Raw genomic sequence first — 17659 nt, forward strand, 5'->3', positions numbered from 1 at the left:
TCCCGAAAATAAGACAGTGTCTTATATTAATTTTTTCTCCCAAAGTTGCGCTAGGTCTTATTTTCGGAGGATGTCTTATTTTTTGGGAAACACGGTATGTGCCTTTTGCCCCAGTAATTGCATTTCTAGTAAATTTTTCTGTAGATACATTTGCTAGGTATAACAAAAATATAAGTATATTCATTGCTACTTTGTTTATAATCACATGGAGACAAATTAAATGTTTATTACTAGAAGATTTGTTTTAAAGATATATGGTATCTCCATACAAAGGAATGGAATGAAATTAGTTAACAAAATTTGGATGGTTCCAAGTATGCTGACATCAAATGACCTGAAGGACTATACTTCAAAAAGAACAAAAAAGCAAGATACAGAGTATTGTGTATAGTTTGCTGCTACTTTACGTGTATTTATTTACATGTGTGTTTGTGTATGCAAATCTGGAAAGATATCAGGAATTTGTAACAGTAGTCATCTCAGTGAAGGAAAGAAGTTTACTACGTAGCTAGGGAACTGGGACATAATTTTTTAAAAAGTATTATTATTATTATTATTATTTTGTCCTGGCTGGTGTGGCTCAATTGGTTGGATGTCATCCTGTAAACTAAAATTTGCTGGTTCCATTTCCAGTCAGGGCACATGCCTGGATTGTGTGCTCAATTCCCTGGAGGGGCTATGGAGGAAGCAGCTGATCGATGATTCTCTCTCATCATTGGTGTTTCTGTCTCTCTCTTCCTCTCAGAAATCAATAAAAACGTACTTAAAAAAAAAAAAGGAGGTATTTCTTTGCTCCTGATTATAGCACTGTTAGCACCGTGGAATGTCTGTAAATATGATTTTATAATTCTGTGTAAAGTTTGTGTAAAGACAAATGAAACCAGTCCATGGCTCATGATGGAATTCAGAAGAAATTAGAGGGGGAGGTGGAATGAGTGTCTGTTCTCAGCAGGCCAGTCTGGTGCTCAGACTTTTAGACTTATTGTAAGTTTCCACTGCCAACACAAGAACAAAGCATGTGACTTATCAATGCGTAGCATGACATCATTCAAGACTCATGCTAGCCTCGGAACCTAGACCCAGAAGCTCAGAGAGCCTCACCTCAGGGTCTAGCCTGGCCAGCGAGAACAACCTGGACTAGAGCCTAGCCTAGTTGATGGAGGACAGCCTGTCCTTGAAGTTTAGTCTAGCCTGGAAGCCACAGAGCCTAGTCTCGGGGCCTCAGAGAGCTGAGCCTAGTTGATCCTTGGGGCCTTGGGGAGCTGAGCCTATCCAAGGAACTTAGCCTAACCAAGAAAGGACATCCTGGCCTCGGAGCTTCACCTAACCTCTGAACCTAGACTAGCCTCTCAGCCCAGCTTTGCCTCTCAGTAGACTGTAGGGGCCTTTCATGAGGGCAGCGATTCTTATTTTTATTTTTAAAATATATTTTATTGATTTTTGTACAGAGAGAAAGAGCGAGGGATAGAGAGTTAGAAACATCGATGAGAGAGAATCATCGATCAGCTGCCTCTTGCACACCCCCTACTGGGGATGTGCCTGCAACTAAGGTACATGCCCTTGACCGGAATCGAACCTGGGACCTTTCAGTCCGCAGGCTGATGCTCTATCCACTGAGCCAAACCGGTTTCGGCTGGACAACGATTTTTAAAGTTTCATTTATCACATAGCACATGTGATACTATATGAATCACACGGTTTGGCACATTGTAGGTACTCACTAAATATTTGACTGCCTGCGATCTTAGTTGTTAAATTCCCAGTTCATGCATTCATTCATTAAATATTTCGTGATTCCCTACTGTGTGCCAGTCTCTATAGTAGGTGATAAAATAGTGAAGAAAACAGACAAAAATTCCTGCTGTCTTTGATCTCGGAGATTCAGGATGAAGTGGTTCAGTATTTGAACCTGATCTAACATGATCCAGCAGTTACAAACCTAACTGGGGTCAGAATCCCTAGGGAGCTTTAGAAAAAGTGTGAGGCAGGTTCTAAGATGGGCCCTAGAACCAACATTTTATATATATATATATATATATATATATTATTGATTTTGTACAGAGAGGAAGGGAGGGAGAGAGTTAGAAACATCGATGAGAGAGAGTCATCGATCAGCTGCCTCTTGCACACCCCCTACTGGGGATATGCCCGCAACCAAGATACATGCCCTTAACCAGAATCAAACCCGGGACCCTTCAGTCCCCAAGCCTACGCTCTATCCATTGAGCTATACCGGTTTTGGCTAGAACCAACATTTTTACAAGGAAGCACTTAATAGCTGGTCCAGTGTTTGTAACATGGAGCTCTCCATTAGAGGTGATGGGACTGGTCACACAGATCTAGTGATTTCTAGAGGTGGGTTGACTCAAGTCTGCTCATTAGTGCAATGCTCTCCCAATTTGAAAGGGGACTTGGTTCTGATCCAGCCTGGTGTCCCAAGAAATATCCCAGAAGGTCCATTTTATCCCAGGGTGGTGGGCTGGCACCTCAAGGTTCCTTTGGTCTTCGGAGCAAGGGCTTCTGTAATCTCTGGCATTTCCTTGGACCACTTGCTGCCTCCATGGATGGATTCATGAAGATTCTCACCTACACACCAGATTGCTACCGAGGAAGGGGTATTTTGTTGGACCTTGCTGTCTGGCCTGGGGATAGCGATAGAGGAAAGTACAAGGAGCTTGAGAACCAGATAAGCCTGAATTCAAATCCTATTCTGCCTTCCTGTCCCTTAAGGTGTATGGCCTTGGGAAAAGGAGATATTTCTTTGCGCCTGTTTACTCATCTGAAAAAAATGGAGTTAGTCACACGTCTGTTCCCTGCAGGCCAGTGGTGGTTATAGTTAAGGGAGGCTTCGCTTGCACAACCAAGGAACTGAATTTCCCTCCAGGTTACATCCAATAGCTCGTCCGACTTCCACATCTGGCCCCCAGGCGTACAGATGGGTGAATTCTTGCCAAACATCACGGTCTCCAGCCAGTTGTCCCTCGGCATTGAGAAGAAGGGTGGGTGCTGACCTGGGGTAGGCTCTAGAGAGAGAGACCCCCAGGAGGAATAAGGACGCGGAAGCTCGACGTTTCTTCGCTCCAACTGCGCTCCGCGAAGCTGGTCCGGTTCCCAGGAGATCCCCGGCCCGGGCCACGCCCCTTTCCCATAAGGCCCCGCCCCGGCCGCCGACGTGGGTGCGCGCGCGTGTCCTCCGCGCTAGGCCCCGCGCATGCGCACTCCGCGCTGTCTTCTCCCGGCCAGAGCAGCCCCGGCGGCGGCGGCGGCGTTTGAGTGGAGGAAGATGGCGGCTCCGGGCGGCTCGGGGTCCGGCCCACTGTGAGGAACCCCCCGAGTGCGGCAAGCACGGCCTGAGGCGGAGCGCCTCTGCTCTGGCCCTGCCCGGGCTCCCTCACCGCTGTCGTCAGCGGAGCTAACCCGAGAGCGTGGCGCGGGCTGGGCCAGGTGAGGTCTCTCCCCTCCCGGGGCCGCGGCTGGGAGCTGGAGCCTCCTGCCCTTTATGCCCGGGGCCCGCAGCGGGCAGTGGGCACCCTGGGCCCCGCGCAGGCTCTGCTTCCCGCGCGGGGGTCGGTGCCGGCTGGGCGGGAGACCTTGCAGTCGTCATCCTCGGCCTCTCTCTGGGTTAGGCGAGGAGGAGGAGAGCCCCTTCCCTCCAGCCATTGGGATGGGAGCGAGCCCGGCCCCTTTCCTCCAGGGTGGTTCTCCCCCTCCCCGGGGCGGCCCCTACGGGGTGGGAGACCTGGGCCAGGATGGCTGTGGGGACGGAGGGCAGGTAGCCTTTCCCCGCCCCCGAATCTTGAACGCCTGGCCCGAGAAGCCGGAGTCCGTGCCCTCCCAAATTGGGGCTGCGGCGAGGGGCCGGCATCGCTGAGGCTGCCGCCGCGAAGGGAAGGTTTTGGAATTGGCCTAGAAAAATAAAACAATAAAACACAAGCACCTACCCCTTAGCTTCCCGAGTCTGTCCCTCCCCACCCCCAGCGACGTGGGGGCCGTGGGGCTCCGCGGTTGAGATAAGCAATCCACATTGTGACAGGGGAAGCCCTCTGCTGAGAGGCGTCTGGGCGCTGGGAACGGTGGAGGGTGGGAATGGATTTGTAAACGAATTAAAAAAAGAAAAAAAGAAAGGCTCTTCCTAGTCCCTGCAGAGTAACTTCCGTGCTGATGGAAGTCCTCGCTCATTTGAAACCTTTGGATTGTTAAGATTCGGAGGAACCCGTGGCGTGTTGTCTGTAAAACCTCCCGAATTTTACTAGGGAAAAGAAAAGCTTCGTTTCTTAATTGCCACGCTTTTGGACTTTTCTGTGGCAGGATGCGGATTGCGCTGGATGAATATTCAGACCCATTACCCGGTTCTCCCTTGCTGGCAGGGACCTTGTTCGATGCTTGTTCTTTTTTTTTTTTTTTTTTTTTTTTTGAGAACAACTTTTTGTTGTTCAAATGCTAATTGGAAAGGCTGATGTCGTTTTCCTCCGGGAAGTCGGGTTTGACGTCTTGTGGTCTTTTTCTTGAGGGATGATGTGGCCTCAGTTGGAATTGTGTGGGGGATGAGGAAGGGGATGGCTTTGGGTTGGACACGCCAAATACCTTTTGTAACTTCAATGTGTTTTGCTGTGCTTTAAGTGATGACGTCATGTGGAAAGGATAATTTAAGAGGAAGTGCCATCGTTTGGATTTGAACATTCAAAATTCACTCTGTAGCTTTTACAGTGAATAATGATGCTCTGTGTCAAGTTTCTAACTTTGATTCTATTCATCTGTTTTATCTGATTGGGTGTCCTTTCATTTGTATGTAGTTGTTTTATACCCTCTGAGTGCTTTCGACATGCCCGGTGTAAATATATTACTCAACCTACATTGATCCAGGGGTGTTTTGTCTATTTTATAAAGCTTTTAATTGTTAAAATGACAACTGTTAGCTTAATATCAGTGATTTTACCTTTTCTTAAAGCCATCTATCTCCATAGAGATTTATAGCTTTTCTTAGTGCCTTTGCCTAAGACATAAACCTGAACCAACAACTTCTCCATCTTCAAAAATTCGAGAGTCACTCTCTATTTCAATTTGCTAATAATAAAGAGTCATGAAATTAATGCAGTAAAACATCCTGGTGGTTTGATATTATGCTTCTTGGCATACTGAGTTGCATTGTTGTGCTAAATCATCATCAGGTATTGATGCAACTTCATGACAATCATGACATCATTCACTCTCCAGCATTTTGCCTTTGTAATTCCTTCCCTTCTCAAAAAAGAACAGGGCCAGGAAAAATAGCTTAGGATGCTTCTTAATGTCTGGTTTCCAGAAGACCCTTCCTTAAACACTACGTTATGTAGTTAAAACCCTTCTGTAAAGTTTGAAGCTGCGTGATTCCTACCTGTGGTGAAGAGCCAGCACAGAACATACTAGCAAGTCCTCTGGGTTTTACAAGAATGTTGGAAGTCTCAAGGAGATGTCATCACAATGATGAGTAAACATGTGATTATCTTTGTGGTCTCAGGGTGGTGCAGGTCAGTGAATTAACAACTCTTTATAAAAACAAAAGCCATTTGGTTAAATAATGCCCTTCCCACTTCACAAGGTTGTTTTGTGGCTCAAAAAAGATAATGTTTGTAAAATAAAAGGCAAATGTAAGCTTGATTATTCAATAATCAGTGTTATGAAAACACCTCTCTAGGGCCCTCTGTATGCTGGGCATTTAGGAAAGTAGGTACTAATGATTCTAAGACCATACAGCTGTTGGTCTTAGGTTGTCCACAGTCTAGTTGGTGAGCCAGACAAGGAAGCCAGTAAGGTACTGTATATCTGCTATCTATCTATCTATCTATCTATCTATCTATCTAAATATGCAAATTGACCAGACAATGGAACAACTGGTCAGCTATGATGCGCACTGACCACCAGGGGGCTGACGCTCAACACAGGAGCTGCCCCCAGCCCACTGGCCCCAATTTCCCAGTGGGGAATTGGGAATGGGGTTGGGTGGCAGCAGTCGCAGGTGGCGCTGGGCCTGATTGCCCTGCCAGTTGCTCCATACTCAGAGGGCAAGTGGTGGCGGCAGTGTAGGGGCAGATGGACCCTGATTGCAGGACAGGCCTAGGGACCATACCCGTGCATGAATTTCGTGCACTGGCCACTAGTTCTAGTATGAGAAGTGCCCTGAATCCAACCCACCAAGAATTCCCAGTGCCTTTCCTATTATTTTGCAGAAAAATTTGCCTTTTGTAAGTGATTTGCTTTTTATAAAAAGCTTTTTAAATATTATATCATTTTCTCCTTTTATTCATTCACTGTCATGACACTTCCCACACAGTATGCTCCAGTTATGGTTTTTGCATTCTCAAAAATCCAAAAGTCTAGGGAGAACCTTTCTGAGAGTGAGTCATACACTCAGGCAACTAACACAAACATTGCAGTTGCAATTAAAATATCTCAGATTATTGAATGGTGTTACTTTAGAGTGATGCTGCTTTTGTTTTTGTTTTATAAACTAGCATAAGGAACACTATATGATTTTAATTTGATTATATTTAATGTTTAGTTATCACTCAGAATGTTGACTGTAAATAGTTATTAGTACTGCTTCCTCCCAATAGTAAGTAAAATAAGTAAAAGTTGGGTGAATGACTGCTTAAGCCAGAGCTATATTAAACTATTTTATAGAATCTGTGTGAATTGAAGCTGAGTATCTCTGATAATGAACTTCTGTGTCCCATTACAAGTTTCTTATCTTAGTGCTGTGGTAGTTTTATAATTAATTTTATAATCTTGTTGCCTACATTGTAAAAATATTGTATGAATTTTTGGATTGAATGAAATCTTTAAATGATGAGTATTAGTTGAACATGTACAATCTGTGTCTTAACTGAAAATGAATGCTTAATTGTTGTGTTTGACAGAAAAGTGGAGGGGATGTGTTTGTTCATTTTCTATAGTATAATAGGTTGTTAATATGTTAAAGTTAAATTGGAGGCAGTAGTACCATTTTCCCCATCTTATGGGTGGAAGAACTGAAGGAGAGAAATTAAGTAATTGGCTTTGTCACACAGTTATAAGTGTCAGAATCAGGACTGACCACAAAATGTGCAAGCCAGAGTCAATGCATGTCATTGCTGCATCATCCTGTTTTTTTCAGTGTTAAGAGTAGCCTTGCTAGGTTCTAATTTTCAAATCTAAGAGACTTACCCAATATATAGGGTAGGGTCCCTTGTACTGACCGGTGATCCGGGCCATCTGTTGGATGACCGGTGGGCAGGGCGATCCCCCCTTCCCTCACTGGCACCCACCTTGGCCGGCCCTGCCCCCCAACCACTGCCCCCCAATCACTGCCTTGGTCGCTTCCCTCTCCGCTGGGGCAGCTCCTGCATTGAGCATCTGGCCCTTGGTGATGAGTGCAAATCATAGCGACCTGTCGTTTGTTGTTTGATCCACTTGCATATTAGAGTTTTATTATATGCTAGAGGCCTGATGCACTAAGATTCATGCAAGAATGGCCTTCCTTCCCCCAGCTTCTGGCACTGCCTTCACTCTGGCTGGAGCCCCCTTTTTGCCTTCCCACACTGCTCAGAGGCCTGGAGTGGCTGGGGTGGTGCCGAACGCCTAAAAGTGTAGGGGCAAATGTCCCGCCCTTCCCCAGCTGCTTGGTGCCTGCTTATGCAAATTAACCCACCAGCTTTGTTGGGTTAATTTGCATACTCACTCCTGATTGGCTGGTGGGCATCATGAATGTATGGTCAATTAACATGTTGCTCTTTTATTAGTGTAGATGTCTTGTAAAATTATGTTTAATTTTGCCTTTCCTTACTCATGCTTCTGTTGGAAAGCACATTTGCTTTTTTTTTTTTTTGTCCTTAGCTAAGGATACATTTTTATTGATTTTAGAGCGAGTGGAAGGGAGAGATAGAACATAGATATTAGAGAGAAACGTTGATCATATGCCTCTCCTATGCTCCCCAACTAGGGATTGAACCCACAACCTTTTGGTATATGGGGTGATGCTCCAACCAACTGAATCACCCAGCCAGGGCAACACATTTGCTCTTAATTCTGATTTTTCTGTATTAAATTTCTACCTTTTATTTTATTTTTTAATTGATTTTAGAGAGAGACAGAGACAAACATAAATTTGTTGTTCCACTTACTTACGAATTCATTGGTTGATTTTTGTATGTATCATGACTATGGATTGAGCCTGTAACCTTTTTATTTATTTATTTGTTTGTTTGTTTGTTTGTTTTTTAAATTAAATTATTATCTGTGTACATATTTTAACATTGCCTCCCCATACATACCCTCCCTCCCCAGAGTTTTGTGTCCATTGGTTGTACTTATATGCATGTATACAAGTCCTTCGGTTGATCTCTTATCTCCCCCAGATCTCCCTACCCTCCCTGCTGTAATTTGACAGTCTTGAGCCTGTTACCTTTAATTTGTAAAGTTTCTTCCAAGTTTTTATTTTTTTCCAGTGTTGCTGTCTGTGTTTTGTTTCAAAGATGGAAGTTTCTTGTGGTGTTGTGATGCTTGTTAATATATATATATAAATGAAAAATGTGCAGATATCTTATATAATAAAGAGCTAATATATGCAAATGGTCATCACGTTGTCTTGATGTAAGAGCTTAGACACTCAACACCTGGGAGAGAGATATGGGGACCAGCCATACTCAAATGAGCTCACTAGAGAGGAACAGGGACCAGCCAGGCACAAATGAGCTTGCAAGAGAAGAATGGGGACCAGCTACATTGCGGCCTGGGAGAGGGACAAGCTGCCCACCCTGGAGCCCAGGTGCCAGCTCCTGCAGCCCAGGAGAGGGACAAGTTGCCCATGCCTTGGTCCTGAGCACCTGCGGCTGAGGCCCAGGCAAAGCTGCCCACCCACGGTCCCCTACAGCTGTGGCCCGGGAAAGGCCACATGCCCATGGTCCCCTGTGGCTGCAACCAGCCTGGGTGAAGCTGGCTTGGGTCATGGGTGCCTGTGATTGGCTGGAGGAGGGAATCCTGGGTCCTGGGTGCAGGGCAAAGCAGAGGTGGTTAGGGGTGATCAGGACAGTAGTGGCAATCAGGCAGGCAGGCAGAGGTGGTTAGGGGCGATCAGGCAGGCAGAGGTAGTTAGGGACTGTCAGGCAGGCAGAGATAGTTAGGGACAGTCAGGCAGGCAGGCAGAGGGGTTAGGGGCAATCAGGCAGGCAGGCAACCAGTTAGGAGCCAGCAGTTCTGGATTTCGAGAGGCCTTTGGACATCCCCCGAGGGGTCTGATTGGAGAGTGTGTAGGACATGGCACACACCGCCCCCCCCCCCCGTGCACGAATTTTGTGCACTGGGCCTCTATTATGTAAAGCAATAGTTACTTGAGAAAAATTTTATTACTCTGGACAGTAACTTAACTTAGACAGTAACTTATTTTCTCTTGTCTTCTGGTAATATATAGGTTTGAGGTAGTTCATTTAATTTCTATAAAGGTAAGCAAGTTTAAGTTTTAGCTATTATTAGAATATTTAATACTTAGGGTACTTTTTATTTCAACTACTTTAAGGAATTCCCTAGTATGGCATACTTCTCCAAATTTTTGTTTCCTTTATTCACTTTAACTGTTTAACTTGTGTTGTGATTTAGAGAGTAAGAAATCTTTCCCAGAACGATCCTTTTGTTGTATTGTTAGGAGAATTAGGAGAAAGATTGATGTTAGTTATGAATTCATAAATATAGTTTTACTAAATGTTGCCTCTTCTATCTGCTGGCTTTTCAGATGAAAGTCAAAGGAAAGTGGAATTTATTCTTCTATCTCAGTATTTCTTCTTAAAGCTTTTTTTTTTAAAACTAGTTAGCCTTGCTGTTTCTCGTCCAAAAGCATCAGTCTTGGCTTGTCTTAGGATCAAGCAGTATTGTGTTTGCAAGACTGCTTTCTTAGCTTTCGCTGAGATATGTCCCTCCCTCCCTCCGCATGGCCAGGGTGCGGGACGCTGGGCTCTCGTTGCCATCTTCGTGAGGGATTGATGGTTATTTTGCATATTACCCTTTTATTAGATAGGAATTTGCAATCTTTTGTGACACTGTGTACTCATGATGTCTGATTTTTTACTATAATTTGATAACTTTGTTAATGTGAAAGTCCTAGATCTTTGCATTGTAAATGTTTCCCTTTACACTTAGTTACAGCCATTAGTCTTTTTGACACTGAAGTTAGGCCACTGTAAGTCTCTTCTTCAAGCTGGTGTGTCTTTTTGACATGCCCACACTGGTCTTTGGGTTGTTTTCTGTCACAACAAGATATCTCAGATTTACCTTGTACTCTCCCCATCCTTGACCTGAAATCAGTCATTTTCTTAGGAAGACCAAGTTGTTTTTTTACAGGGAATTCCATTAGAAATCAAGCTCATTGCTATTAGGTCCTTATTATTTCTAGATACTTTCAGTGGGTAGAGCTAGAAAAGATGTTTTTTTAGAAATCAGAACTTCATGTTGATAATTCCAATTTAAAATGTTTATTGATTTTTAGAGAGGGAGAGAGGTAGAAACATCTACCAGCTGCCTCCTCTATGCCACACTGGCCAGGCTTGATATTTCCAGTTTAATTTGAACATATTGCAGGGCTCCCCCCTCCCCTTTATATTTATATTTGTTTCTCTTTCCTTAAACTGGGGATATATATATATTAGTTAAACAATTATTTTATTGCTTGAGTACGTAGATATTTTATGCAATCAGCTCAGAGGCTACAGAAGACTGGTATTTCCAGTTGTGGGGGAGGACTCGCTTGGTCTACAATATTGAGCCAACCAGTGAATATGGCTCTTGATCAGAATCAGATGGAATTTAGCATCCTTATCCTTTCTGTTCCTCTCAAGATGTTTTTGAACTGTAACAACTTAAAAAAAAAATACATTTTATTCTTTTTTTTACAGAGAGGAAGGGAGAGGGATAGAGAGCCAGAAACATCGATGAGAGAGAAACATCAATCAGCTGCCCCCTGCACACCCCCCACTGGGATGTGCCTGCAACCAAGGTACATGCCCTTGACCGGAATCGAACCTGGGACCCTTGAGTCCGCAGGCCGATGCTCTGTCCACTGAGCCAAACCTGTCAGGGTGTAACAACTTTGTTAATTAAATGGAAGAGATCCTCAGGAATTTTTAGACTTAAGAATTCTCAAGATCTTATTGCCTGTTACAAAACGTACTTGTGCAATACCATGTGTATCTCTCAAGATCACACCAATTTGTGAGGGAGTCAGGCCCTTCTTGACCAGTTTGTAGATCTGCTCCTTCATATTGTCAGATGTCACTTTCAGCCAGGTGGGGATGCTGGGGCAGTAGGGCAGAGCTGATTGGGACAGGCCCTTCCTGAGGGTGTGCATGCGACCTATGATGGCGGCAGACTGGCAGTGGAAAAGAGGTAAACTGAAAATCTTGACTTTTAGTATTGTTCACATTTATTTGCTTTATCCTACAAGACATAAGTGCTGTCTTTTGTGTGTATTTTTGTTAATCCTCACCCGAGGATATTTTTCCATTGATTTTTAGAGAGATTGGAAGGGAGAGGGAGAGATAGAAAGAAACATCGCTGTGAGAGACACATCGATTGGTTGCCTCCTGCACACACCCCAACCAGGTCCTGGAAATCTGCACCTAAGGTACATGACTCTGCAATTAAGGTACATGACTTTGACTGGAATAGAACCTGGGACCCTTTAGTCCACAGGCCGATGCTCTATTCACTGAGCCAAACCAAGTAGGGCAGTGCTGTTGTTTTTATTGATTTGAGGGAGAGAGAGAGACAGAGAAAAATATCAATTTGTTGTTCTACTTACTTATGCATTCATTGTTGTTTCTTACATGTGCTCTAACCAGGGATCGAACCCACAACCTTGGCATAGTGGGACAATGCTCCAACCAGCTGAGCCACCCTCCTGAGGTCTTTATAGGATATTTTTGTGTGTCAGTGTGGAAGCTGACTCCATATGAAACAGAAATTTGAAATCCAAATTGTGGGATTGCAGATACTTGGATCAATGCTCAACCACTGAGCCACGCCTCCAGCCAGTGGGATTGCAGAGTACTTTGAATTCTACTTCCTGAAAAACCATTTTCATCATGTTTCTCATTTCTCACATTCCTAGAGACTTCAAACATTGATGGGGCAAGAGACTGGAATCAGGAAAGTTAGATTTTAGATAGGTCTTTTGTTACACTATTTCAAAGGTAGATAACAATGATAAGTGTCCTAGCAGGGGGAATGGCATTTTGAAGAATGAGCTAATGGGGAAAGTGATACTATATGTAAGATACCATGTAATGGAACATGTTACAGTTATTTTGTCGATTTTAAATTAATTTCAATGACTGATTTATGCTCTTTTTTCTTAACAATGGAGCCATAAAATTGGGTTCATATTCTGGTTCCTCTTCTTTTTACAAAGCTATGTAATCATAGGCAAATTAATTTATCTGAGTCCCATTATTCTCATCTGTAAAATATAATTGATAACATGTCCCTGATAGAGTAGAGGTAGGATTACATGAGTTAATGTACCTGGCACATACCCTCAATACCTATTGATTCTCTTTCCTTTTATCATCTAGTATTAATACCAGCTGCATTTTAATGGTTACTTAAGAACTTGGTACTCAAGAGTCCATGAATTGGCATCATTGGCATCACCAAATTTAGAATGCAGAAAGGTCCTACTACAGGCTTAATGAATCTGAATGTGTAGTTTAATGAGATTCACATTAAAATTTGAGGAGTATTGGAACCTTGAGATTTTTCTCCTTTTTCATCTACATTCTTAATGACTTTGCTGTTCTTCTTACCTTTACCAGGTAGGTTTTGCTGTGCACTGTTAAGCTGACACTATTTTAGATGAAATATGTGAGCTCCTGTTCAGAATAATATCTGCAGAAATATTTACATATTATTATTAAATAGTATTAAAAGTTAGCTTTACCTAGTTTTTTTTTTAATTGTGAAAGGTTGATGAGTGCATAAGATATAGTATGCATTTTAAATAATATTTTTAAGCCAACACCTGTGTAACTACCATCTGAGTCAAGAAAAGAAAATATTGCTGGTGCCTCAGAGGTACTTTTAATGTACCCCTTTTTGATTACAACCATTTATTTCTTTTAGAAGTAACCATAGATCTGTCTTTTGTGATAATATCCTTGGGCCAGCCTGCACCCTTGGGGAATGTCCGACTGCCCTGGAAGCAGGAGAGGCTCCCTCTACCACCCCTGCACTTGCCAGTTGGGTTTCTGGTGCACTAACCACCAGGGGGCAGCTGCTGGGTTGAGCATCTGCCCCCTGGTGGTCAGTGAGTGTCATAGTGACTGGTCGTTGTGCCGTTCAGTCTATTTGCATATTAGCTTTTCATTATATAGGATACAAGAGGCCTGGTGCAAGAAATTATGAAATTCATGCAAGAGTAAGCCTTCACCCAGCTACCAGCACTGGCTTCCCTCTGGCACCCAGGACCCAGGCTTCCCTCAGGCATATTAAAAATTGTGCATTCCAATAATTAAAATCATTTTAACAACAACAGTCTGATTAAACTACATTTTACAGCCTTTAGGACACCTTGGACCAATACGTTTAGGACACCTTTTGTTTTAATACGTTTTTACTGATTTTTAGAGAGAGGAGGGAGAGGGAGAAACATCAATGGGCTGCCTTCCTCTAGTACCCGACCAGGTATCCAGCCTGCAATTTGGTCATGTGCCTGGGAATTGAACTGGTGACCTTTTGGTTCTCAGGACAGTGCTCAACCAACTGAGCCACACCAGCCAAGGCTGGACCAGCTTGGTTTTTACTGTAGATTCGATTGTCCTTCCACCCAGCTTCTTCCTTCACCAACATGCAAGTTCTTTCCTTTCCTGCCAGCCAGTCAGGCAGAGGGGAGCTGTAGGTGCTGCTTTGTTGTCAGTAGTTCTCTGATAACCTGATCTTACAAAATTAAACAGATAATAAAAGTAAATAAGAAGGCAGTGCTTGTGGAATGTATAGTGCTTGTTGGTAGTGTGCGCCTCATTACATTTTGCCTGCTTGCTTCTCCTGCGCAATCGTTTCCTTTGAAGGCAGTGGATTTTTATCTTGTGTTTCTGTTTTCTTCAACTTCAACTTATCAAATTTCTCAATCTCAGCCATATCGTGTTTTTCAGACATGGTTGCCTAAGGAGATGTAGTAAGGAAAGAGAAAGCAAAAATGGAATTTGATTCCTAGCTGGTTTGGCTCAGTGGATAGAGCATCAGTCTGGGGACTCAAAGGTCCTGGGTTCGATTCATGTCAAGGGCACATGCCTGGGTTGCGGCTTGATCCCTAGTAGGGGGCATGCAGGAGGCAGTTGATCAGCGATTCTCATCATTGATGTTTCTATCTCTCCCTCTCCCTTCCTCTCTCAAATTAATAAAAATATATTTTAAAAAATGGAATTTGAGGGACTATCTTACATTTAATGTATGAAGTGATAGAGAAACCTCAAGTTAGATTGTTTTACTAAGTCATTTTTGTGAGTGTATTTTTTTGTTAACATGCATATTTTTGTTTTCATGAACGACTTCCCTTATTTTTAAAGTCTAAAGTTAATGCAGCTATCTTTAAGCTGAAAGTGTGAAGTTTTTGAAGTGTATATTTAATAAAAGTGTATTCGGTTGTACTGGAACTAATTTTTGGATAAATTACTACTTCTGCTAAACCAGGAGAGGAGACTCAGGAATGTAAAAAACAGCCAATGTCAATTCTGATTGGAAAACTTTAGAAAATTTAGTTCAGGATAGAAATAAGATAAATAGAAGATTTGGAGAGTCTGTCTTTGCATATAATTGGCTAAATTTTAATTTTTAAAATATATTTTATTGATTTTTTTTTTACAGAGAGGATGGGAGAGGGATAGAGAGCTAGAAACATCGATGAGAGAGAAACATCGACCAGTTGCCTCCTGCACACTCCCTATTGGGGATGTGTCCACAACCAATGTACATGTCCTTGACCAGAATCGAACCTGGGACCTTTCAGTCCACAGACCGGTGCTCTAGCCACTGAGCCAAACCAGTCAGGGCTACATTTTGATTATTATTGATATCTGTACACCAGAGTTTCAAGTTTGATCTGTGACCTGTACAAATAAGTGGAACAACAAATAGATGTTTCTCTCTCAAATCAGTAAATAAAAATTAAAAACAAAATCCTACTTCTTTATACCCTTTTTTTTTTTTTTACCATCCCTCTTCTAGTTTTGTCTTTAGCCATCTGAACTCTGATTTTATTATTTTTTTAATTTTAATTTTTCATATGAATGTTCTGTGTGTTTTTTCATCAGAATATCTATGAGTTAACATTTAGGCTTTGTTTTTGGCTCTAAAATGAATTCATAAAGCTGTGTTTGCTTATTCACTCAGCAGCTTTTTGTTGAGGGCTTATATGGATGCAGGAAATAGAATTATTTTCTATTGTGCTTTGAAAGGAGAAGAGGAGACATAGACAGCTTTAGTACAGTAGTCCCTCCTTATCCGTGGGTTTGCTTTCCTGCAGTTAATCAGAGTTCAAAAATATTAAATGGAAAATTGCAGAAATAAACAGTTCATCAGTTTGAAATTGTAGAATGATGAAATCTCAAGCCATCCCACTCCATCCTGCCTGGGACATGCATTATCTCTTTGACTAGCATATCCACGCTGTAAGTGCTCCATGCCTGATAGTTACTTAGTAGCCACCTCCATTATCAGATCAATTGTCTTGGTACCACAGTGTTTGTGTTCAAGTAACCCTTATTTTACTTAATAATAACCCCAAAGTGCAATAAATAATGATGCTGACAATTTGAATATGATATACAGAAACTATAAAGTGCATCCTTTAAGGAAAAGGTGAGTATAGTACAATAAGGTATTTTGAGAGATGGACCACACACATAACTTTTACAGAATATTGTCATAATCTATTTCATTATTAGTTACTAGGGGCCCAGTGCACAAAATTCACGCTCTTGGGGGCAGGGGCTGGGGGTCCCTCAGCCTAGATTGTGAAAGGGTACAGGCCAGGCCATGGGGGCCAGAGAGGGATGCGGGAGGTTGGCCAGTCGGAGAGGGACTGCAGGAGGGCTCCAGGGCATGTCTGGCCCATCTCACTCAATCTCTGTTAGCTGGACCCCAGCAGCAAGCTCACCTACTGGTCAGAGTGTCTAACCCCAGTAGTGGTCATAGTGACTGGGTGAACAGTCATCTGTCTGCCCCCTGGTGTCAGTGCACATCATAGTGAGTGGGTTCAGCGGCCTTAGCATATCATTAGCATATTACACTTCTGTTGAACCAATGACTAGACACTTAGCATATTAGGCTTTTATTATATAGGACTAGAGACATGGTGCATGAATTTGTGCATGGGTGGGGTCCCTTGGGGTGGCCTGTGGGGATTGGGCCCTAGCTCACGCCCCCAGCCTCGCAGCCTCAGCTCATGCCTCCAGCCTTGCATCCCTGCAGCCCCACCTGGCATCCTGCTGTTGCCTGGCACCGCTACCTCACCTGCTTCACCATCCTGCCTGTGAGGCGATTGATCTGGGCTGGGCCCCTCGCCTGGCTCCCTCAGCACTGGCTCCACCCCCTGCTGCCACCACTTGTTGCCATTTGCAGAGCGATCGTCGCGCCCCCCCCCCCCCCCCCCCCCCCCCCCCCGCACTGACCTTCGCCTGGTGCTGCCTGTTCACCTGCTCCACCATCCCATTGCAGTCTGGCTTTCATGGGGGCTGGCAGCGCCTACTCTGCCAGAGCTGCATTGTGGAAGCCCACCATGGTCCACGCCGCCCCCTGGTGATCAGCGCATGTCATAGCTAGTGGTTGAATTCCCAGTTGAATGACTGCCTGAGGGGACAGTTTGCATATTAGGCTTTTACTATATTAATGATTGTTGTTAATCTCTTACTGTGCCTAACTTATAAAGTTTATCATAGGTATGTACGTATAGGAAAAAACATATATTGTGTTTGATACTACCTGAGGTTTTAGGTATCCACTGGGGTCTTGGAATATATCCCCAGCAAATAAAGGGGGACTACTGTATAGTAATTGCTAGTATGCAGGCAGATACTTAGTATTGTGGGAGAATAGAGGAAGAGGTAGTTGTGCTCTGAACATTTCTGCTGCCGGATGCAGTCCATTTTGAATTAATACAGTGTTACAGTATGGTTATTTACTCCTTTTGCATTTTTCTTCTTTTCTTTTTTTAAATATATTTTTATTTCAGAGAGGAAGGGAGAGGGAGAAAGAAATAAAAATATCAGTGATGAGAGAAAATATCAGTGGATAGGGCATCGGCCTGTGGACTAAAGGGTCCTAGGTTCTGAAATAAAATATATTTTTAAAAAAAGAATGATAAAGTATACTAATGGGTAGTTTATGGAAATTATTTATTTAATTAAGGGGAATTTTAAAAAATATATTTTTATTGATTTTTTACAGAGAGGAAGAGAGAGAGATAGAGAGCTAGAAACGTCGATGAGAGAGAAACACCGACCAGCTGCCTCTTGCACACCCCCTACTGGGGATGTACAATACATGCCTCTGACCGGAATCGAACCTGGGAGCTTTTAGGCCGCAGACCAACGCTCTACCACTGAGCCAAACCGGTTTCAGCTAATTAAGGGGAATTTTAATTGCATGACACATTGATGAATTT

The 17659-nt window shown here is 43.2% G+C and overlaps 1 protein-coding gene and 1 pseudogene across 2 annotated transcripts in view; one reads left to right on the forward strand and one right to left on the reverse strand.

The window, feature by feature from the left end:
* The first annotated feature begins 3218 nt into the window (after positions 1–3218).
* Positions 3219–17659, forward strand: part of FBXO42 (F-box protein 42) — a 67156-nt gene continuing 52715 nt past the window's right edge. Inside the window, exon 1 of the mRNA XM_084875332.1 lies at positions 3219–3444. The gene's annotated coding sequence lies outside the window, so the exon portion shown is untranslated. The remainder of the gene's footprint in view (positions 3445–17659) is intronic.
* Positions 10690–11350, reverse strand: LOC311618142 (small ribosomal subunit protein uS15-like; annotated as a pseudogene). Its single transcript has 2 exons — positions 11082–11350; positions 10690–10852 (listed from the first exon to the last, which is right to left on the reverse strand). The product of its transcript is annotated as a small ribosomal subunit protein uS15-like (transcript).

Source organism: Pipistrellus hanaki (assembly GCF_964339955.1).
Source record: "Pipistrellus hanaki genome assembly, chromosome: 2".
In the NCBI taxonomy this organism is placed as follows: domain Eukaryota; kingdom Metazoa; phylum Chordata; class Mammalia; order Chiroptera; family Vespertilionidae; genus Pipistrellus; species Pipistrellus hanaki.